Source organism: Drosophila albomicans, chromosome X (assembly GCF_009650485.2).
Source record: "Drosophila albomicans strain 15112-1751.03 chromosome X, ASM965048v2, whole genome shotgun sequence".
Classification (NCBI taxonomy): Eukaryota; Metazoa; Arthropoda; class Insecta; order Diptera; family Drosophilidae; genus Drosophila; species Drosophila albomicans.
Window position 1 is genome coordinate 1,749,451 of NC_047627.2, and position 25,550 is coordinate 1,775,000.

Genomic DNA, 25,550 nt, shown 5'->3' on the forward strand with positions numbered 1-25,550 from the left:
CTTTCCGAACAGCTCTCGGCTGCCTGCGTCCAAATACATGGTCGCATACACTGTGCAACAGTGTTTATATTCTATTCTATTCTTATCTTTATTATCTTCGTGGTACTGATAGGAGATGCCCGAATGATATTAGACACTTATTTGCAGACAACGAGATACGGTCAACCACTCAATTTCTGACGCTCCTCGAGAACCGTTATTTGCCGCTCCTTCTGCAAGCATATGTTGTCTCCAAGATCCAGCTTCTGGCGCATCTCATTTATCTCTCGTAAATGAATTTCTTCTTGGCATTTAATAGTGTCCTGTAATTGCTGTCGCATTGAATGTAATCAGGATTTTCACAAACGCGGAAGACATCTTGCTCCAACTTATGGTATATAACATCCTGAGCCTTCAGTTCCTTTCGAAGCTCATTCATTTCTTGCAAAATGTAGCTCTTCTTGTTCCTTAAGAGGACCAAGTAACTGTTTGCACATTTCTATATATTCAGGATTTTCATATACTTGGGATCCTACCGTGGTACTGATAGGAGATGCCCGAATTATATTAGACACTTATTTGGGGACAACGAGATACTGCTTCGTTGGCAATCGTGACGTCGATATCACTCCGTCCGCGGTGATTATCGAACGTATACAAACTGCTGACCAATTCTAGTACATATGTGTCATTTTGTACGTTAGTATTTGTATCTTATCAGCATTCAGACCCATGCTGTCATGCAAAACATTGTAGTTTGTTGGAGAAACAGTACCTGTCGACTGTATACTACTATCAACTTACACTGTCATATTTGATCTTGGCTTCGTTAAGCATAGTCTCCAATCTTGTCAGCCTGGACTCGGTAGTACATATGTGTCATTTTGTACGTTAGTATTTGTATCTTATCAGCATTCAGACCCATGCTGTCATGCAAAACATTGTAGTTTGTTGGAGAAACAGTACCTGTCGACTGTATACTATCAACTTACACTGTCATATTTGATCTTGGCTTCGTTAAGCATAGTCTCCAATCTTGTCAGCCTGGACTCGGTAGTACATATGTGTCATTTTGTACGTTAGTATTTGTATCTTATCAGCATTCAGACCCATGCTGTCATGCAAAACATTGTAGTTTGTTGGAGAAACAGTACCTGTCGACTGTATATACTATCAACTTACACTGTCATATTTGATCTTGGCTTCGTTAAGCATAGTCTCCAATCTTGTCAGCCTGGACTCGGTAGTACATATGTGTCATTTTGTATGTTAGTATTTGTATCTTATCAGCATTCAGACCCATGCTGTCATGCAAAACATTGTAGTTTGTTGGAGAAACAGTACCTGTCGACTGTATACTATCAACTTACACTGTCATATTTGATCTTGGCTTCGTTAAGCATAGTCTCCAATCTTGTCAGCCTGGACTCGGTAGTACATATGTGTCATTTTGTACGTTAGTATTTGTATCTTATCAGCATTCAGACCCATGCTGTCATGCAAAACATTGTAGTTTGTTGGAGAAACAGTACCTGTCGACTGTATACTATCAACTTACACTGTCATATTTGATCTTGGCTTCGTTAAGCATAGTCTCCAATCTTGTCAGCCTGGACTCGGTAGTACATATGTGTCATTTTGTACGTTAGTATTTGTATCTTATCAGCATTCAGACCCATGCTGTCATGCAAAACATTGTAGTTTGTTGGAGAAACAGTACCTGTCGACTGTATACTATCAACTTACACTGTCATATTTGATCTTGGCTTCGTTAAGCATAGTCTCCAATCTTGTCAGCCTGGACTCGGTAGTACATATGTGTCATTTTGTACGTTAGTATTTGTATCTTATCAGCATTCAGATCCATGCTGTCATGCAAAACATTGTAGTTTGTTGGAGAAACAGTACCTGTCGACTGTATACTATCAACTTACACTGTCATATCTGATCTTGGGTTCGTTAAGCATAGTCTCCAATCTTGTCAGCCTGGACTCGGTAGTACATATGTGTCATTTTGTACGTTAGTATTTGTATCTTATCAGCATTCAGACCCATGCTGTCATGCAAAACATTGTAGTTTGTCGATGAGATCGATATATCTCGACTGTATACTATCAACTTACACTGTCATATTTGATCTTGGCTTCGTTAAGCATAGTCTCCAATCTTGTCAGCCTGGACTCGGTAGTACATATGTGTCATTTTGTACGTTAGTATTTGTATCTTATCAGCATTCAGACCCATGCTGTCATGCAAAACATTGTAGTTTGTTGGAGAAACAGTACCTGTCGACTGTATACTATCAACTTACACTGTCATATTTGATCTTGGCTTCGTTAAGCATAGTCTCCAATCTTGTCAGCCTGGACTCGGTAGTACATATGTGTCATTTTGTACGTTAGTATGTGTATCTTATCAGCATTCAGACCCATGCTGTCATGCAAAACATTGTAGTTTGTTGGAGAAACAGTACCTGTCGACTGTATACTATCAACTTACACTGTCATATTTGATCTTGGCTTCGTTAAGCATAGTCTCCAATCTTGTCAGCCTGGACTCGGTAGTACATATGTGTCATTTTGTACGTTAGTATTTGTATCTTATCAGCATTCAGACCCATGCTGTCATGCAAAACATTGTAGTTTGTTGGAGAAACAGTACCTTGTTTTATGGCTTTTCAAATCCGCTATCTCCATCTCTTTCTTCTTGAGGATATAGAGCAGATATTGAATATCGTATACAAGAATCTCTGTATCTTGTATATCCGAGTCGCTGGCTAAATAGCGGAAGCAGCCTTTGACCACAGGCATTAATTTGGTGAACACGTTCAAGGGATCATTAGGATTATCAGTGACTTGGCAGCCACGCAAGTACTGCACAATATTGAATATATTCTTGATTTCTGAGCAAACATTCTCGAACGCAAGGATCACCAAAGAGATGACCACACGACTATTGAGCGATGATTGGAAGTATTCAAAGCATCCATGAATATGGAACAACATCCACTCAATTCCAGACGCTCCTCGAGAACCGTTATTTGGCGCATCTCATTTATCTCTCGTAAATGAATTTCTTCTTGGCATTTAATAGTGTCCTGTAATTGCTGTCGCATTTGAATGTAATCAGGATTTTCACAAACGCGAAAGACATCTTGCTCCAACTTATGGTATATAACATCCTGAGCCTCCAGTTCCTTTCGAAGCTCATTCATTTCTTGCAAATGTAGCACTACCATCTTTGCACATTTCCATTCACTGGGAAAGTATCCCTCATTCACACACCTTTCATACAATGCATACATATATTCTGGAATCGAATTCCAAACACATTTCCCCACTGAAACCATCCATGCCGGGCGACTTTCTCGACTTTAAGCTCTTAAAAGCTGCTCCCAATTCAGCTTCCCGGAGCGGTTCAACAAGTTGCTCCACATGTAGTGGAACCTCCAGTCTCTCCTCTCGCGGGAAGAACACATTCAACAAAGCCTTCATACAATCCTTCCATGCCGTTAGCTGAAGGCCTCCGACATGCAAGTTGCCTAAACTAAGTTCCCTGCCTTGCCCTCTTGCTATTTGAAAAACACGACCCCAGGGATCATGCTTATTGCGATCTACAAACTCACGCCATTCCGCCTCTTTCACACGTACAAGCATTTCCTTGTACTCATTCATACACCTACCATACTCTCGCCTTAGCTGAGCAGCGCTATCGGCATTGGATATTCTCGCTCTTTGGAAACGTTTCCGCAGAGTTCGAAGTATCCTACGCTTAGCACTCAACTCACTCGTCCACCACTTAACACGCTTAAGATTCACCTTAGAATGCTTCGAAGACACCGCAAGGTGACACCTAGAAGTAGGCTTGGAGTTGCCGGATCTGCGTTATTCCCCCCTCAGTCCGAAGAGAAGGCCATACACTCAACCATAGGGGGGAATGGCCGGATCGGAGAAGGATGGCTCGGTGACGTGTTGTTGGTGTATGCCACGAACTCCGACGATATTTTGAATTTTAATATTTTTGTGTTGTGATATAAAGTGTGTACTAGTTTGTCGGTGTTAGGGTTTCTTGTCTCTTAACTGTTTTCCTAATTTTTTGTTTGTGTAGTTTGACCTCTAGTTGTTAGCAAGGTGACACCATTATCTCTATATACTTTGTGTTGTGAAAATCTCAGTGTCATCTTGTTTCTACGGTTTTCTTTCCTAAATACCATATCATTAGGTTCGACCTGGACTGGTGTCTCTGTCCTCATTTAATTTAGCCAATTTTTTTTCTGTGTTCACGTTTAAGTGTTCCTGTACTTTTGGGTATATGTCTTTTCTAAATTCGTTTAATTTCTTAAGGTAGTCATGGTGATTGTCGAATGTTATTGTTTTGTTGAATATGTGAGTTCTTCCGTGGAAAAGCACGAAAGCGGTATAGGAAGTGCTGGAGTGTATTGCATTGTTATACGTTGCAACTGCTTCTGTGAGTATTTGGTCATGTCCGCATTCTAGTCGTGCTTCCTTTCTTTTGGTCAAGATTATTCTATATAAGTAGTTCGGTTAAGGTTGAATGCAGTCTTTCGACAGAAGCGTTGCCGGTTGATTGTTGGAATGAAGTTGTATGAGCCGTTATTTGGAATTGGGTTAAGAGATCGTTGAATAGACTGCCCGAAAATTCCGCGCCCTGGTCGAAAATTATTTTCTTTGATGCGCCGTAATGACTTATGAATTGTAATAGAGCATCGGCGAATTGAACTCCTCTTGCTAAGGGGGTAGGCTTGCTCTAGCTTAGTGAATTTGTCGATAATGGTGAGGTTACAAGTATTATTAATGGAATAAATCTCTATATGCACGACCGCAATGGTCGTGGCCGAGGGAGTCTCATCTGCGAGAAAATTCTGTAATATGTTAGAAATACAAAATAAAGCACTGTGCTGTTTCGAGAACTGAATAAGACTGACTATTTCGTCAGTGGCAATTTATTACAAAAGGCATTTCACGAAGTCCGGCTTGGTCAAAGCGTTTAATCGAGGTTGGCACATTCTCACCAGTAACCTTAACGGGAATATTATCATATTTAGAGAAGTTAATCCCAGATATAATTCCAGTGCTAAAAATATCCGTTTCATCGTTAGTCGGTTCAGGAGGGATACAAAATTCCCTAGCCTTTTTTTCACCTTCCTCGCCATTATCAGCATGATTGTTATTCATGTCACCAGCCCCTGACGACGACGCTCACCGCCTTAGTTGTCCTTATGGCGATTTCCTCGGAAGCCTGACTCTCCGTTATTACGACGTTCACGAAAGCCGTTTCCGCCATCATTACGTCGAGCATGGTAGCAGGTTTTGTTTTCGACTCGATCTTCCCCGCCGTTGTCATTATTCTCTTCACAATCGCTGCATTCGGCAACATCATTGGACTTTGTTGGCTTACCATTAAATTTATCTATTTGAGATGCAACGGCATTTGAAGGTTCTTCTTCCCAGTCAGACATGATTTTTTAGATTTATACCAGTAGCTAAGCTGCTAGGGTTCAGTTGCAATGAATTTTTGATATTAAAACTTTTGTGTTTAAAAGCGCAGGTGAAAATTTGTTTAATGATACACCATTTTACCGCTAATTCTTAATGCTTCTACGACTTCCTTTCAATCACGCCAAACATTACCGATAGTTAGCAATTGCTCCGAGAAATCTTCAGCAGATGTATCATTAAGCAATGTAACCAGTGTTGCCAAAGTTTGTTGAGAAAAAAAGCTGTTTTTAACGGGAAAAACGATGAAAAAAGCTGAAAAATTAGGAAAAAAAGCTATAAAAAAGCTGATTCATTGGATTCTCTATATTTTTCTGATAGTCACAGGGTGAGCGCACGAAATCGGTTATTGAAACATATGTATAGAATTTGTACAGCAGCTGCTCTAATATTCACAATATTTGGAGAATTTTATTAAAACTATCCTCATTCTCCTCATTTTTATTGTCATATGTTCATCCAGTTCCTATCATTTTAAGGAATTTATTAGGAAGGCTATACTATATCTATAGCAGCATTTGTCAAGTCTGCGCAAGCCATAACTGTAAATGCATGATTTAGAATAAAATGTATTTCCATCTACAGAGAATAACGCAGAGTTATGTTGAATGCGGTATATTGATTATCGATATTAATTCAAACTTATCGATGTTACACTCAGTGAAGGGTAAACTTTCGATCATACATTTTTTTTTCTTTTATTGGCGCGCGCTGGCGACTTGGCTGTTGGTGCGGCGCCGGCGAGGGCTTGTAGTATCGTTCGGGGAACGAGCCGGCCGCGCTGGCTAGTACGTGTCATAATTCCAGTTGTCGGCGAGGCAATTGGCGCGTCTCCAGGTACAGTGCAGCAAGTACCATCCAGCTGGAATTACCCTGAAGTGCGTGTACATGCATATGCATATACGTTGTGGTTGAGACAGCGTGTCTCCATGTAATGGCTGGGGTTCCTTCTGGTGACCGCCGCTCCGTGTCCGTGGGTCGCGTCAGTGCTGCCGAGTGTCGGAACCGTACTACCGGATGTGCATGCCATGCCGGCCATGCGGCCCAAGCCTAGCATGGATACCAGGTGTAATCGGTCGTTGTGTTATCGTCGTCGTCAGCTGCAACTCGCTGTCCATGTTGTGCGTCGTTCGGGTGTGTGCCGCGGCAGGCCGCGTCGGGATCATCTGATAATGCGTGCCAGGCTGCACCATGGCGTCCAATGCACGTGAACTGGCTTTCTAATAACGCAATCAATAACTCGATTCTCGTCACTGAAGACAGTTGCAATCAAATCTTGGATTCTAATCACTTGTCAACGGTCAATTTACTGTCCGTGACTCGATACTAACCTTGGCTACTTCCACATGGCCCTCTAATGCGACCATCATCAGAGGTGTATAACCTTTCTCATCCTGCGCATCAACGTTGGCGCCATTGCTCAGCAATAATTGCACCATCTCGAGCTGACCGCCCAAACAGGCGTATATTAGCGGTGTGATAGGGGCACCAGGTGCATTTACATCGGCGTTATTGCTGAGCAGCAGTTCAACAAGGTGCAAATCACCCCAACAAGTAGAAAACAACGAGTGTGGTAGTTGTGTTTAATTTTTGTGTATAAGGAAAGATTTAGCTCCGTTCATTTCTGCCTCATGCAGCATATTTTCAATGATTTCTTCGCTTCCAGTCAGCGCGATTACAAATATGCTTTCCGGCTGCTGCTGCTGATCAGTGTTTTCCTCCAGCGTTTGGCTAATGCGCGATTGAAAAATTCGATTTAGTTCTTTTAGAAACATTGTTATTGGCTCCGGTGCATCCGGTGGCGATAGCGGCTCTGCCTCTCCCTGACGCGATGACTCATTATTCTCTGCGATGCAAAATTAATAATAATAATAATTAATAATAGAATAATAATCGCGGTACACTTGCGCAGCTTGCACAAAATTTTTATTTGATTACACAACTTTTAGCAAAACTCACCTGCCATGTTGACGCGTTCTCACACAAATATTAAACACAGATATATTATTACAGAATTCTGTAATATGTTAGAAATACTCACAAATAAAACGACAGTCCTATTTGAAGAGCAGAATGAGACTGACTATTTCGTCAGTGACAATTTATTACAAAAGGCATGTATGTACATATATGTGTGTATGTCAGAATCTATGTATGAGTGTATTATCGTCAGAGTTGCATAGAGTAGGCTTGGAGTTGCATAGAGTAGAGTAGTAGTTTCCGCCGGAAACTCCAAGCCTACTCTATGCAACTCCAAGCCTACTCTATGCAACTCTGACGATAATTAGCCAAACGCTGGAGGAAAACACTGATCAGCAGCAGCAGCCGAAAAGCATATTTGTAATCGCGCTGACTGGAAGCGAAGAAAACATTGAAAATATGCTGCATGAGGTAGAAATGAACGGAGTTAAATCTTTCCTTATACACAAAAATTAAACACAACTACCACACTCGTTGTTTTCTACTTGTTGGGGTGATTTGCACCTTGTTGAACTGCTGCTCAGCAATAACGCCGATGTAAATGCACCTGGTGCCCCTATCACACCGCTAATATACGCCTGTTTGGGCGGTCAGCTCGAGATGGTGCAATTATTGCTGAGCAATGAGTAACTGTCTTCCGTGTCGTCCGATATTTTTGTTTAAAGTCTTTTGACTTTTTTTAATACAATCAAAACACACTGATCTTCAGATCAATTCACTTTCGCCTTAAGTGACGCTATGATAAGTATTGGCGCGTTCTAAAAATGTTGGCAAGCATCGACAGAACAGCTACAGCAAATATTGTCCCATAATTTTGGGCAAATAGAAAAAAATCTAAAAAAAGCATTTAAGTAAAAAAAAGCCAGAATTCCCGCTGGCCGCTGTTTGCAATTTTTTCAAGTAAATGGTATTTGAAAAAAAGCCAGTTTTGACGGGAAAAAAGCGACTCTGGCAACACTGCCACTCTCATCAGAAGTCGAATCATTCAGCTGATTTTTGCTCAGCGGCGAATTAACTGACTGATAGACAACAGGTCGAATGCGCATTCTTATCGCTTTGGTAGCACTTTTCTGCTGTTCCCGTTTCCTTTTGCTATTCAAGTTATTGCTGCTGGATAAGTGTTCCACCTTTATGTTGTTTAATATTTTGGTTCTTCAATAGTGTGAAGATTTAACGGTAATTTTAATGCTGAATGAGGTACACTTTGCATATGAATCCGCTGCGAATGCTTTGATTGTCAAAGGACAAGTGGTATTGTGGATTGGTTTCAATCATGTCCATTTTAAAAGCTGCTCCTCTCCTTGAGCATTTTCTCTAACTGCGCACAACGTGCAACACGCACTCACAGCTTTTTGGTTGGCTGCCAACGCAAAGTATAACCTTTCTCATCCTGCGCATCAACGTTGGCGCCATTGCTCAGCAATAATTGCACCATCTCGAGCTGACCGCCCAAACAGGCGTATATTAGCGGTGCGATAGGGGCACCAGGTGCATTTACATCGGCGTTATTGCTGAGCAGCAGTTCAACAAGTTCAAGCTCCAAAAGTCACCAACAACTGAGACATCACTATGAGGTACACTTTGCATATGAATCCGCTGCGAATGCTTTGATTGTCAAAGGACAAGTGGTATTGTGGATTGGTTTCAATCATGTCCATTTTAAAAGCTGCTCCTCTCCTTGAGCATTTTCTCTAACTGACTGATAGACAACAGGTCGAATGCGCATTCTTATCGCTTTGGTAGCACTTTTCTGCTGTTCCCGTTTCCTTTTGCTATTCAAGTTATTGCTGCTGGATAAGTGTTCCTCCTTTATGTTGTTTAATATTTTGGTTCTTCAATAGTGTGAAGATTTAACGGTAATTTTAATGCTGAATGAGGTACACTTTGCATATGAATCCGCTGCGAATGCTTTGATTGTCAAAGGACAAGTGGTATTGTGGATTGGTTTCAATCATGTCCATTTTAAAAGCTGCTCCTCTCCTTGAGCATTTTCTCTAACTGACTGATAGACAACAGGTCGAATGCGCATTCTTATCGCTTTGGTAGCACTTTTCTGCTGTTCCGTTTCCTTTTGCTATTCAAGTTATTGCTGCTGGATAAGTGTTCCTCCTTTATGTTGTTTAATATTTTGGTTCTTCAATAGTGTGAAGATTTAACGGTAATTTTAATGCTGAATGAGGTACACTTTGCATATGAATCCGCTGCGAATGCTTTGATTGTCAAAGGACAAGTGGTATTGTGGATTGGTTTCAATCATGTCCATTTTAAAAGCTGCTCCTCTCCTTGAGCATTTTCTCTAACTGACTGATAGACAACAGGTCGAATGCGCATTCTTATCGCTTTGGTAGCACTTTTCTGCTGTTCCCGTTTCCTTTTGCTATTCAAGTTATTGCTGCTGGATAAGTGTTCCTCCTTCATGTTGTTTAATATATTGACAGACTCCAACAATATTGCGACACTGTGGGTAGGTTTTAGACCTGCAAAAGCAACTCCACTTAATTTCACATTTTACACGCTCTATCTTAGTGGGACGCTTAATTACCATTCTAGCCATTGCATTAGGCATGTGTGATGGAACATGTGGAAAAACGTTGTGACGTACACTTCGTCCGATTGTGTGAATAATTCGGCACATATGACACAGTTTAAATTCAACATTATGTATGCGAAAAATAGTTGCTACTGATTTTCGCGCGGATTTATCATCTGGCATGACGAGTCATCCAGCCATCTACTGGAATGTCTGTCAGTCACGGGCATGGCATGACACGAAACACAATTGGGTACTCCTTTCTTCCCTTAATCGATAGGTGGATAGATTGGCGTTGCCAGACCCATTCCCACATAGATGCAAAACATTTATTCAAAATGGATAGCGGGTAACTTACAATCGAGCACACTCTACTAAAGCTTATTTACTTGTTTGCCATACAAAAGTGTCTCACAAATAACTTTTCCACTTTTATTTGATGGCAACCACATTCTCAGGAAACATAAAAACAGTATTAGTATAGCTTGCTATTCGATTTTTTCGCTTTGCGGGGGCGGAACTGGGCACAGCAATTTTAAACAAACCTGATCTGCGTGCAAAAATAAGTTCCTTCGAAAAATAAGTAAGAAAGCTATTACATCGCCAATAGCTCAAGCTGTATAAAACCAATTCCTTTTTGAAATCACAGCTAATAATAAAATTTAATTTAATAAACTAGCAACTAAACTTAAATGAGGTTAAATGAGCGTAAGAAAAAATAGCCTTACTCGCTCTGGCGTATAATGAGATAAAACAATTGAAAGCTATAGACTTTAACAAATCATTTTATATGACAGAAACATCGGCTGGGTCGTATTTGCGTTGGTTGACAATCTAGTATGTTTATTTTTATAAAATATATGTAAACAAAACTTACATTTAATTAAAAAATATAATATCTGTTTTAAATTAAATTTAATTTGTTTTATCTTTGAGTCCGTTTTTTGATATATTTTTAGAATTTTTTACTTTGATTTTTGGATCTTTTGTATTTTATTGTATATAATATTCTTAAAATGGATTATTACTTATTTTTATAAAATATATGTAAACCAAACTTGCATTTAATTAAAAAATATATCTGTGAATGTTTTAAATTAAATTTAATTTGTTTTATCTTTGAGTCCGTTTTTTGGTATATTTTTAGAATTTTTTACTTTGATTTTTGTATCTTTTGTATTTTATTGTATATAATATTCTTAAAATGGATTATTACTTATTTTTATAAAATATATGTAAACCAAACTTGCATTTAAATAAAAAATAAAATATCTGTGAATGTTTTTTTATATTAAATTTAATTTGTTTTATCTTTGAGTCCGTTTTTTGATATATTTTTAGAATTTTTTACTTTGATTTTTGGATCTTTTGTATTTTATTGTATATAATATTCTTAAAATGGATTATTACTTATTTTTGTGAAATATATGTAAACCAAACTTGCATTTAAATAAAAAATAAAATATCTGTGAATGTTTTTTTTATATTAAATTTAATTTGTTTTATCTTTGAGTCCGTTTTTTGGTATATTTTTAGAATTTTTTACTTTGATTTTTGTATCTTTTGTATTTTATTGTACATAATATTCTTAAAATGGATTATTACTTATTTTTGTAAAATATATGTAAACCAATCTTGCATTTAAATAAAAAATAAAATATCTGAATGTATTTTTATATATTATCTTTAAGTCCGTTTTTTGGTATATTTTTAGAATTTTTTACTTCGATTTTTGTATATTTTGTATTTTATTGTATATAATATTTTATAAAATATATGTAAACCAAACTTGCATTTAAATAAAAAATAAAATATCTGTGAATGTTTTTTTATATTAAATTTCATTTATTTGTTTTATCTTTAAGTCCGTTTTTTGGTATATTTTTAGAATTTTTACTTCGATTTTTGTATATTTTGTATTTTATTGTATATAATATTTTTAAAATGGATTATTACTTATTTTTATAAAATATATGTAAACCAAACTTGCATTTAAATAAAAAATAAAATATCTGTGAATGTTTTTTTATATTAAATTTCATTTATTTGTTTTATCTTTGAGTCCGTTTTTTTTGGTATATTTTTAGAATTTTTTACTCGATTTTTGTATATTTTGTATTTTATTGTATATAATATTCTTAAAATGGATTATTACTTATTTTTATAAAATATATGTAACCCAAACTTGCATTTAAATAAAAAATAAAATATCTGTGAATGTTTTTTTATATTAAATTTAATTTGTTTTATCTTTGAGTCTGTTTTTTTGGTATATTTTTAGAATTTTTTACTTCGATTTTTGTAATTTTGTATTTTATTGTATATAATATTTTTAAAATGGATTATTACTTATTTTTATAAAATATATGTAAACCAAACTTGCATTTAAATAAAAAATAAAATATCTGAATGTTTTTTTATATTAAATTTCATTTATTTGTTTTATCTTTGAGTCCGTTTTTTTTGGTATATTTTTAGAATTTTTTACTCGATTTTTGTATATTTTGTATTTTATTGTATATAATATTTTTAAAATGGATTATTACTTATTTTTATAAAATATATGTAAACCAAACTTCATTTAAATAAAAAATAAAATATCTGTGAATGTTTTTTTTATATTAAATTTAATTTGTTTTATCTTTGAGTCCGTTTTTTGGTATATTTTTAGAATCTTTTACTTCGATTTTTGTATATTTTGTATTTTATTGTATATAATATTTTTAAAATGTATTATTACTTATTTTTATAAAATATAACCAAACTTGCATTTAAATAAAAAATAAAATATCTGTGAATGTTTTTTTATATTAAATTTAATTTGTTTTATCTTTGAGTCCGTTTTTTTGGTATATTTTTAGAATTTTTTACTTCGATTTTTGTATATTTTGTATTTTATTGTATATAATATTTTTAAAATGGATTATTACTTATTTTTATAAAATATATGTAAACCAAACTTGCATTTAAATAAAAAATAAAATATCTGTGAATGTTTTTTTATATTAAATTTCATTTATTTGTTTTATCTTTGAGTCCGTTTTTTTTGGTATATTTTTAGAATTTTTTACTTCGATTTTTGTATATTTTGTATTTTATTGTATATAATATTTTTAAAATGTATTATTACTTATTTTTATAAAATATATGTAAACCAAACTTGCATTTAAATAAAAAATAAAATATCTGTGAATGTTTTTTTATATTAAATTTCATTTATTTGTTTTATCTTTAAGTCCGCTTTTTTTGTAAAATAAAAACTAATAGAATTATGTGTTAATCATTTTGTTTTTTCTTACATTTAAAATGTTTTCTAAGGAAGTGTAATTAAGTGTTAAAGTTCGAATAAAAAATACAGGCAGAGAGTTTGTAGTAAATTAAAAGCTAAGCGCATTCCATTAGCCGCATTCCAAATGTTTTCTTTCCACGAACTTTGTGCGTTATTTTGTGTTTCATCTGCCGCACTTTCTCTCTCTCTATTCTATGCTGTTCTATCATTTTGTGGGTCTCTTTTGCACTGAAGTTGGCATCATTTGGCGTTATCCTCGTTATTTCTCATTTGCTTCATTCTCTCAGTTTGCCTGTGAAGCGTAAATAACTCGAAAAACCTCTTGAAATGAAAAGACCTTCAGTGTCCAGAGAGCTGTCCGTAGTTTGTCTGAGCTGTCCGTGGTTGCCTGCCTGCCCGAGCTGTTTGAGCTGTCAGCCTGGGGCAACATTTGCACCTGACCACGCCCATGGGTTGTACAAACATTCACCTTGCTGTTGCATGCGAAATGTGCAACACATTTGTGCACTTGAACCGAGTTATTGTTGTTGTTGCTGTTTTTGTTGCTGTTGCACTTGTTACTTGGCACGACACTTGACGGCCTTTTGACCGCCTTTGCCGACAGGACGGCACCAGCCGTGGCAACAACAACAACAACTTGCCCCATTGTTGGGGGCCAACTTAAAATATGCAGCACACACTTGAGCAACTCAGTGGCAGCTGCCGCTTCAAGGCGTTCTTAATTGCCAAGGCCTCAAAGCTCACCACTAGAGATGCGAGATGGGCGTGCTTGTTGCGTGACACGAAGGCGTGGCCAATTGCAAATTTATGGGTTATTTAGTGCTTGTTCCTGTCATATAATAAAACATGACATTCTTAATGCATGCAACTGTTTTAGTTTCCCTGAAAACAAACTGAAGTGAACAAACTTTTTGTTAAGAAAGTTAAGCCCATTGATAACTTGTCCATCTCCAACACATTTAATGGGTTTTTTTTTTGTGCTGTGTTGAAGCTTTTGTTCCAGTTGCTTGTGCATTTTTAGCTAACGGCTAATCAACAGCCTCAATTCTTAATATTTCCATTTGCTGTTGCTCTTGCTGTTACTGTTGCCATTTGCATTCCTTTTCTTTGGTGGTAATTGCACAGCCACTGCGAGTTGATTTTCCCCGAATGCGTTTCCTAATGAAAACTAAACAATTTCGCACAAATGCTTGCATGCATTTCAATCAAACGACAGCCGCAAACATTGCAAGCGAATCAATCGATTAGGTAGCAAACGACAACAACAACAACCTGATACAACATGAGCGACAGATACAAATAGATGGCACGAAGGAGGATGGCAACTCATGCCAGGCGTATGATGAATAAGTTCCTGTTAGAACAGTGACACAAGGGGAAGGGGGCTAGGGGTGTGCCATTCGCAATAAGCCGCTTAGACAGCAGCAACAGCAACAGCAACAGGAGCTGAGTTGAACATTCTCGATTGGATTGCCAATTGGCAAGGCGATTAATTTTCGGGGTAATTGCGATTTAATGAAAATCATTCAATTGTGCAAATTAATGAAAATGTCTACACCGTTTGACCCGCAACCATAAAGTGGCCAAAACAACAACAACAACAGCAACGACAACGACGACGACTCAACTAAAAGGGGCGTGCAACCAGTTTAGTGCCTCTTAATTACACGCAGTAAGCTTAATTGAAACTTCTACAGGCCAGGCCAAAATACCAGCCAACAATGCCTGGCACATACACAAACACACACACTGCGAATGTACCAATATGTGTGTACTATAAAAGACATGTTATCACGTCGGCCTATTTGGAAATAATATCAGGTTACTAAAGGAGTCAATTCCCCTTCATAATCGTTGTTATTATCCCCTAACTGCTGAAACACACGATTATTATTCAAAGCACTGCAAAATTATGGCCTTTAATTGGTTTCACGTTTAGTTTCAAGATTACAGCTACATAAATGAGGAGTTTACTGCATTGAAAACTACATTTTTGGTCTTTAAATTTTACCACACTTCAAATAATATAAATGATGTTTTAATAAAAATGAGATAAATTAACATGTTACGAAAGCAACAATCGAGTTTGATTGACTGTGAGATACCCGCTACCAATGATCATCAAATGCCCAACATTGCGGTATTATTCTTCAAATATACTAAATTAATATACCGATAAAAATACTGAAATATCTCATAGGCTTTATTTTGTTATATTGATGTATTACTGATCTTTAAAACTCAAACATTGTGATATTATTCTTAGACTATACTAAATGAATATACCCAAAAATACTCAAAGGCTTTATTTGGTATGTTCATCTACTACCAATCATTAAAAGCTCAAGATTGCGGTAATATTCTTAAAATATAATAAATGTACATATGTGCCGAAAAATACTAAAATATAACATAGGCTATATTTCAAAGATAAAGTGAAAACAAGTATTAAAATAAACCGAAGACTGAATTTGGTATTTCGATATACTACTACATTAAAATAGAGTACAAAATACACCAGATTGTCAACCAAAGCATTAATAAATTATTTCTTAAATAGCTTTTACAATTTTTATCTGAGCTCAACGAAATTTCTAGGAGTCTAATGTTTGTGATTGTCATCGAATTTGATCTTTCAATTGTACAATTAAAAAAAGGAATTCCAGTTATATTAAAATACGATTATTATAAAAATTCATTGGTATATTTAACTTATATTGAAATCTATTTCGAACAACAAATATGTTCTTTTGCATTTAGATAATACTAAACAAATTCTGTTCATACAAAAAGAATACAAATTATGCCATAATAAAACCTATTCTTAACTACTCTAGAAGTAACTTTAAAATCAAGTTAAGCCAGTCGGAAAGATGTTTATCTTTAACATATTTGATTGTGGCAGCAGCTTTGACATGCATCTGTTATTCCAACTGTGTGCTTTCGAACCACTTCGTTTTTTGTGTGGGGGCCTTTTTTTGTGTGTTGCCTTGCTTACGCTTAGTTATCATGCCGTTGTAAGTCGCCTTGACCTAAAGGATTCAGCTAGTCTAGCCGTATTCAGGATTTTCTGTTCCGTATTCTCCCTTCATCGCGAGGACAAACCAATTAAGCAACGCGCCAAATACGGCAACGGGAAAAAGGCAATGGCTTTCATTTGGACTTTCTTTCCTAATGTTTTTATTTTTGTGCTCTCTTTCTGGAATACCCTCTAAGCACAAAATAAGCTTGAAAGGTGTATACAAAAAGAAACTAGCGCAAAAATATGTATTCAAAAAATATTTCCATTTATTCATATGCTAATTCTAACTAGCTATAACGATCGATCATTATCATCATTGAAAGTATTGTTCTTAGTTTTCAATTTCATATATGTTTTTTTCAATTTCCTCAATGTTATTATTTGGTGCGCTTTGGCAGGGTATGTTTTCAGTCGCTTGGCAATGTGAAGCGTAATTTTATTTTTGTGTTTTTTTCTGTCTTGGGTGAGCTTATTGGCTCAGTCAAAGTCAGAGACAAGCCCTCTGCCATCCAGGTCCAGGCCTATCCAAATGTCTGTCTGTCCTCTGTCTATTTGTCTGTCCGCCTGTCTGTCTGTCCGTCCGTCTGTCCATCCGTTCGTTGGCTTTCATCCATCTCAATTTACTGCGTGGAGGCTTTTGTCAACGGCAAGAAAATAGCTGTCAAAAATTGCAGTCCCAGAGAAATGGAGAAAGCTAAAAGGAAAATGTGAATAGCTACAAAAAAAAAAGAAAACCAAGCAAGAGCAAGGATGACAGCGGAGCAAAACTAACTGGCAACGCAATAGGTAACTGGGTCCTGTAACCGGGTTCTGTAACTGTAACTGCCGTTGGCCCAAAAAAAAAAAAAAAAGAATGAAGAAAAAGAGAAATGTAACAAAAAGAAATAGAATAAAGGAATTTATGCGGGTGGCTTGCAGCTGCGTTTCGAGACTGCTCTGTGTGTGTGTGTGTGTGTGTGTGTGTGTGCGGGTCTGTCTATGTGCATGTGTGTGTGTGTTGGTGTGGATATGAGCAAACATAAACAACAGATATGCTCGAACAACGGGCAAAGTTGCATTTCCGCTGTAACCGTTTTCCGCACGGAAATGCGTTCGACGCGTGTTTGAAATATTGGCCAAAGTCTCTGCAACAGCAACAGCATCAGCATCAGCAGCAATGCGGCTCTGCGGTTGCAAACGCCTCCATGTGGCAAGTTCATGTGCGCTGTCTGTTTGTCTGCCTGCCTGCCTGTGTGTCAGAGGAAGGCGTGGTCGTTGAGCTTTTAGTACAAGCCGCTCGAGAGTCGCGTAATCATTTCAGCAGTAACCCACAGGACCGCCTTCGTCCTGTCCAGTTTGGCAGGCAGCCGCCTCCTTTCAGTTCAGCTCATTTAAGCGAGTGCTCGACGTATTTAGTGCGCACTGTAAAGCCTGGCCACACTTTTCATTTTCATTTTGAGTTCCATTTTATTTCTCTTTTTTTTTTTCTGTGTGCAGCTCTGCAATTGAAACTGGTAACAGTAACTGTTGCATTCTACTTTGGGACCAAATGGCAATTAAAACTGCAACTTTTGTAAACTGCTTTTGTTGTTGTGCGATTTGCTGTTGCCATTGCTGTTGCCGGCGCTTGAAAACTTTCGGTTCATTTCAATTCAAAGTGCGTTCGATTCGCCACTCGCTGTGAATGCCATTCGCTGATAAAAGTTTTGGCTCCTACATTTTTCCCCCATTGCGTTGATTTATGTATTTGACATTCAGTTACGTGGGTTAAACTTCCGTTTCACGAAGTTTTTGGCGAACTGCACTTGATATTGAAAGTATTGAAATATAGGCCCATCGTTTATTTTGTAGCCATGTCAGGTTTTTTGTAAAAATACACAATCACAAGATAAATTGGAGAAATTGCATCTTTCGTTTTTGCCATTTGTTTTCCTTATCCGATTGCACAATTTCATGTTTTTCTTTAAGTGATTTTATTTTATTTAAAAACGTGCATAAGTTTTAACTGAAAACTTTAGTTTTTTTAGTTTTTAGACCATAGAGTATAAAATACTATATATAAAATCTTTGAATTTAGTTATGTTTCGTTTCACAGAGTGCAATGCATTTAATTGCGAGCTAAAATATTAGTATTTATTTATATTTGGTATATTAATATAGCACTACATTTAAAATATACCATGAAGTACAAAATATACCAGATTGTGAGAAAGTTTAAAATGGAAACTTATAATTTTGGTTTCATAATCGTGGGTTTTGCTCTCCGGTCTTTATTAAATTAGTATACCGAAAAAATCCTCATATAGACCGAAGGCTCTATTTGGTATATTGATGTACTACAAGATTCAAAATATACTATAGAGTATCAAATATATCAAATATTTGAATTTAGTTATGTTTCGTAATCGATTTGTTTCACAGAGTACAATGCAATTAATTGTGAGCTTCGATTTTGTGTATTTATTTATATATATTTGGTATATTAATATAGCACTGCATTAAAAATATACCATGGAGTACAAAATATACCAGATTGTGAGAAAGTTTAAGATGAAAACTTATAATTTTGGTTTCATAATCGTGGGGTTTGCTCTCCACCGAAAATATCCTCATATAGACCGAAGGCTCTATTTGGTATATTGATGTACTACAAGATTCCAAATATACCATAGAGTATCAAATATATCAAATCTTTGAATTTAGTTATGTTTCGTAATCGATTTGTTTCACAGAGTACAATGCAATTAATTGTGAGCTTGAATATTTGTTTTTGGTCTTCTCTTCTTTCATTTGACTTCCATTTCCATTTTCCATTCCAATTATGCATTTTTATTGCGAATTGTCATTGGCATTGTATTCTTCACTGGCATTCATTTTCGTTTCCATTTCCATTTTCATTTTCATTTAAAAATTTTTTATATTTATGCTGATTATTTGAGGCTGCAAATTTGCAGATGTCATTAAGTAGCATTTTTATTGGCCATGCAAATGTTTCGCATTGCGTTTTTAATGCATTAATTGTTCTGTGTTGTTATACTCTGTGTGTGTTGCCCACATTTTCACTGGGGCGTGGCATTATCTATCATCGGCACATGGACGGGCACGGTTAATGGAGTTTGCCGCTGCTGAAGTTGTGGAGATGCGACATTTTATGAGCGGCTCATTTGAGCGACGCTCGCGGCATTAAAATCGCATAAATGCTGCGCGTCGTTAACTCGTCCCTCACCCCCCCGCCGTGAAAACGGTAGCAGGGAAAAAAAAAAAAGTTCGCGTTTAGTAGACAGTGTTGTTCGGCTGACAGATACCCTGTAACTGTGATGATATACACTTTAAGCTAAAGCTTAATTGAATTAAAAAAAAAAACAACTTAATTATGAATTCATATTTAGTTACTTTTTGTTTTTGATACTTTCAGTTTTTGCCAAATTTATGTGGTAAGTAGTCTGTATTATTGTCAGCTTAAGTGAGTAATTTGACAATATAAAAAAAACTTGCTCATATTTAATAAAACAATTTGCTTTGTCGCCACTTTTTACAGGGTATGCAAATAGACGGAAAGTACAAATTAAAACACTGTTAGAATGATGCTGGCAAGCAAAGATTGAGAGAGATGGTTGATGAGAGTGGGTGGCGGAGTGGGCGGAGCGGGTGGCTGAGGCTTGGGGTACGCTGGCGGGCGACGAAAATATTTGCTTAATGAAATTGTATGCGCGCGAGAATTTCTGTGTGAATGAAATTAATTTCAAACATGAAGCAACGCCCACAACAGCCGCGACGCCAGCCAATGGGCATAAGAGGGGGGGAATGGGGGAATGTGGGGAGGGGAATGTACGTGTGGCATGGTAGTTACGCTGGGCGCTGGCAACGAGTTTATTTCTGTAAGATTAAGATGCCGAGCTTATGAAATGAAATGCTGCCGTTCTTCATGTTGTTTTTCGCTTTTCTTCTCACTGCTGCTGCTGCTGCTGTTTTCCAGCCCATTGCTGTCTGTGTTTTCTAAGTTGGCTTTTATGGAGCATTTTTGTTTATATGGTTTATTTGCCGTTTATGTGCTTATTCTTTGAGTGTTTGTTTGGTTTTATTTTTATGATTAGCTGCATATTTAAATGCCTTCTTACACTTGCCTCCTCTTTCCCTTTACAAATCTGCCATCGCACATTTTACCACCACTTGCTCCCCGCATTCTCTCTCTCTCTCTCTCTATCCTTAGCCTTAGTCGCAGTCCTTAGTCTCCCATTCTCATTCCCATTCCCATTGCCATTCTCATTCGCTTCACACTCATTCTATTTCTCTTTGTGGCCATGCTGTGTGGTTTTTGGCATTAGCTAAGGCTTATGAATTAGTAAATGATGCGATAGACGGCTCGCTTATTCAAATGTTTTTAGATGATTCTGATGATTCCAGTTATTACATTAAGTCTGTTTAACCTTTGACGTCACAGACATTTGGATAGCTAAATAAGAACGAAACGAAGCCTATAGCTGAGGGGCATGTGTGCAAAAAGATTCGCTTGAAATGCTTTAGGATATCACACTTTAGTATATTAATCTTGTGATTCAGTTTCCTGCGAAATTACATTCTACTAAGAAATGTGCTGGAAAATTTAATGCTTTAAATATTTATTTGCTTTATTCAATTTATTAACTATCGTATTATTTTACTACTATTTAAAAAATATTATAAGAAAATTACAACATTTTTTAATGGTTTTGAAATTGCAGGTACTTTAATATTAAACTCATATATATTTATTATTAATATTTTTTTTTATTTATTGCCACTTTGGGTAGTTGTATATCTAGTATTATGAATTAAAAATCGATGTCGAGTAAGCTCGACTTTCTTACTTCTTTTTGAATTTATTAAATATTAAATTCAAATGTACAGCTGTGAACTTTGAACTAAACGTGCGATAAAAACCAAACTATTTAACGGTTTCTTTCATATTACTTTTCCTTAGTTGATCGCTTGCACATTGTTTTTTTAAAATTAAACATAAAGATAAGAAAGATATGTTATATTAATATTTGTACACAAATACACAACGTTTTACTGATCACTGGAATAGCAGTTTTTTAATTTTCTTAAAAGAAAAGGACCGAATTTTATGAAATGTGAGTTTAATTAAGTTCAGTTATTTTATACGACATAACACTATAACTATGGGAAAAAAAATTAATTTTTGTGAGTGAAGGAACTTCCTGCAAGGAAGAAAATAGGTCCTTTCTTGAGCTTAGGATGGAGGGTAAAATGTATAAGGGACTAAATATATATATATAATTAAATGTTGTCTCAAAGTTGCGTTTGTTACAGAATTTTTCAATTTTGATTTTTCGATAAGCACTGCTATTTTAAAGTTCACAGCTTTACATACATATGTATATCAACCTAGGATTTAAGGTTCAAGTCCGATCTGCGGTAATAGCTATAATACAATTTTAAAATAGTAAAACAGATTCTTCAAAATAACCATGGTGTGGTGTGGTAACAGTTTATTTATTTACAAAATTAGTGCCAATGACCGATGTGGATTACGAGCCGCAAAAAAGTAGGCAACAATTTTGCATGATTTCGAATTCGTTGTTGTTGTTGCTGTTGTTGTTGTTGTGCTGGCTGGGAACTCTGTACAATTGAAATTGATTACAATTTATGGGTCGCGAAATGGCAATTAATTGGATTTACCATAATTCAATTGCAAGTTGGCAATAAATTTAATGAAATGCGCTCTGAATGTTACCCAAATTAAGCGCGACAGCTCTGAGTAGTGAGATACGACGAGACACGAAACCCCGATGACAAAATGATTCGAAGTGGAGGTAGTTGGGGTGTGTAGAGTGGGCAGGGGGAAGAGGGGGGGGGCGGGTGGTGAACGGGGGCAGGGGGTCACGGTGAAATGGCGCACAAAAGCACTCAAGTGCCGCCTGCGGCTGAGTTGCTGTCACAGAATAATCAAACACCTCAGCTTTGGTGGCGTTAAATAAGCATCCTAGCGATGTTGCTCCTCTCCTCGTCATCTTGTTGTTGTTCTTGTTGTTGTTGTTTGCTGTTGGCTCAGCTATTGTTGTTGTTGTTGTTGTTGCCGTTGCTGCTGTTATAGTTGGGGGCGCTTTTATTATTATTTACTCTGATTTGGCTGGATGCGCAAACAAACTTGCGCCATTGTGTTTGTTTTAAGTGTTGGCAGCGCAAATTCGCAGCAAGATTGCATAAAACCTGCAGCTCAAAACTTGCCACACACACACACACACAGTCACGAATGGGGCGTGGCAGTGCTGTACTATAAATGCGCGCTGCTGCTAAATACAGCTGTGTAAATGCCGGAAGTAAAAATTACTTTTTAAATTAGTTGCTCACTCACACACACACACACACACACACACAGGTGCGCGCAGTGCATCCTAAGTGAAGGTGGCAAGCGTTAGCTGCAAGGTGTTTAATTTAGCCAGCACATGTGCTGCACACAAGTGTTGCAAAGCGGCAAAAGTTGCCACCATTTTCTAACTTGCTCTCTCTCCCTCTCTTTCATCCGCCTTTCTTCGTTTCTTCATCCGACTTTTTCACTCAGTCTTTCGCTTTCTTTTTTTGCGCACGGACTCCAACTACATACCAAATACGTACACAGAGAGAAAAAAGTTTAGATTGAAAAGTCAATCGCAAATCTTGATTTAACATTTTTTCAAACTTAATTAAAACAATCTTGAAAAACGATTTTTAAGTTGAAAAAATACTGAATCAAAATTTGTATGCCTAATTAAAATTTTAAGATTGAAAATATCTTATTTTAAGATTAAAATCTTGCTTTAAAAATGTTTTATTCTAGATTGAAAAAAAGATCATGATTTAAGACATTTTCGATCGTAAAACAATCTTCAAATTCAAAGATTTTTAGGTTGAAACAATCTTAAATTTTATGTGAAATTTGCATTTTATAAGATTACAAATATTTTTTGTTGTTTTTTGAAATGTTGGAATTTCCTTCATTTAAATTTAGATCCTAATTTCTGGTGTTGTTGCTGCTCAGTAAGTAAAGATGCCGTGATATGGTTGTTGGTCTTGGGATATAAATCTAGACGGTTCTTGAATATTATAATTTTAACTAATTATAAAAAAATTAGATAGCATACATAAATGTGTTAAAAAATATACATATTAAAAAAACACGCAATCTATTAATTTAAAGATTTTGCCTCCTTGGTTCTATTTTGAGATTTTACCAATCTTGAAACAAGACTATAATCTTGAATTTCAAGATCGACTAATCTGTATTTTTTTTTTTATAGATTTCCAATCTTGATTTAACAATAAACCTTCTTGGTTCAATTTTGACATGATGCAAAATATTATATATTATGTTTTTTCTTTCTGTGTATATAAAAATAATAACAATTACCCATTTCTATTGTGCAGCACACATGAAAGCCAAATTGAAAGTGAATGCGGTACAAACAAACCAAAAAAAGAAAAACGAAAAAAAAAGTTGCCAGTCTGCGTTGCAGGCAACTTGAGTCAAGTTCTGCCCTGCTGCGTCAACAGAGAGAAATGTGTTTATAATTGTATTTCAAGTAAGTTGTTGCAGTTAATTTTTTTTTGTTAGACACCTGCTAATGATGTCTACCTCCAAATGTTTCCTTATCGAATAACATGATTTTCTTCTGCAAGTCTAGGTAACGAGAGAATGAGAATGGAAGTTGCGTATTTGGAAAATGGATTAATTATCGACTGTTGTTCGAAATATTTACATATAACTAATTTAATTTTTTTAACTATTTCAAAATATAAAACAAATGAATACAAAATTTAAAAAAAAACCCTTACTTCGCATAACAATTTTATTGTAATGTAATTAATTTGCCAGTCTATTAATAAAGCTTTAATGCTTTAAAAATAACTTAAACTAATATAAAAAAATAAAAAATGATTCTGTAAAGCATTAGTTACCACAGCATATGATTTTTAATTCAATGTAATTTATTGGAATGTAATCAAATTAAAAATAATTGTAAATTTTGCTTTCTGCTACCAAATGGGTAAAGGGATATTATAACTTTACGCACTTTCCATGAATATATGTAACAGGCAAAAGGAAACATCTCCAACCCCACAAAGAATATATATAAATCCGACTGTCTGTCTGTCCGTCCGTCCGAATGAACACCTAGATTTCAGAGACTATAAGTGATAGAGCTATATTTTCTTGATGGCACTTATTATGTTTGCACGCAGATAAAGATTGTTTAAAATTTTGCCACGCCCACTTCCGCCCCATAACTCGACAAAAATCGAATAACAAGCGTAACTTTGAAAAATGAGTCGAATTTATAATAAAATATATGTATATAACATATATAATAAAAACTATAGTTTTAACATTTTCTGTAAATTTGGTTGCAATCAGATAAAAATTGAAGAAGTTATTTAAGAAATACTTTTGTATGGGGAAAAACGCCTACTTACTGGTTGGTATATTTTGAATGCGGTGCTATATTGCTATACCAAATATACCATTTGGTATATTTTTTAGTATTTTATAGTATTTTTGGTATATTTTAAAAATAATACCTCAACACTTTGCTTTTATTTAAAATGGCTAGTGTGTATCTCACAGTCGAGCACACTCAACTGTAGCTTTCTTACTTGTTTTTATATTAATTGAATACTTGGGATAATAACATATTAAGTGTAAAAAGAAGAATACAGAAAGTAAAGTACTATACACGTTAGACTTTTGCACTCAAAGAGATTAGTTAAGCGAAAAGTAAAATACAATTTTTTGAGTATTAATGAATAAAATATGCAATTATTATAATCAATGCTGTACAGATGTAGTGCACCGTCTAATCGATTTATAAAGTTCTTCGAAAGTGTGGCTGCACAACTTCCTTGCTGTCTTTTGTGATGTTTCGTGTTCGCATCTGAAATGCTTTTGGTTTTGCACCGAATGGATCTTTTGGACAGCTTGTGTGTATCTGTCTTGGCCATCTACCGACTACCGACTACCGTCTACCGTCTACTTAATTACGAGCTGGAGAGCAACAAAAGTGTTGGAAATGTTGACCCGCCCACAGCTGCTGTGGTTCCTATTGCTTGCTGCAAAGAGTCTGTCCTGTCCGGTTCCTGGCTGCTGCTTCGACCACAATTATTTCCGTTTTAATGTGCACGGCAAAATGGGCAACGGCCGAAAGGGGAAATGCCAACAGAGACAGCAAACGAAACACGTAGAGAGAGAGACAGAGAGAGGGAGAGAGAGAGAGTGGG

The 25,550-nt window shown here is 36.0% G+C and overlaps 1 protein-coding gene across 3 annotated transcripts in view; it reads right to left on the reverse strand.

Moving 5' to 3' along the window:
- The window catches only part of LOC117568057 (uncharacterized), a 138,490-nt gene that overhangs the window by 34,050 nt on the left and 78,890 nt on the right, over nt 1-25,550 (reverse strand). The gene's annotated exons all lie outside the window — the stretch shown is intronic.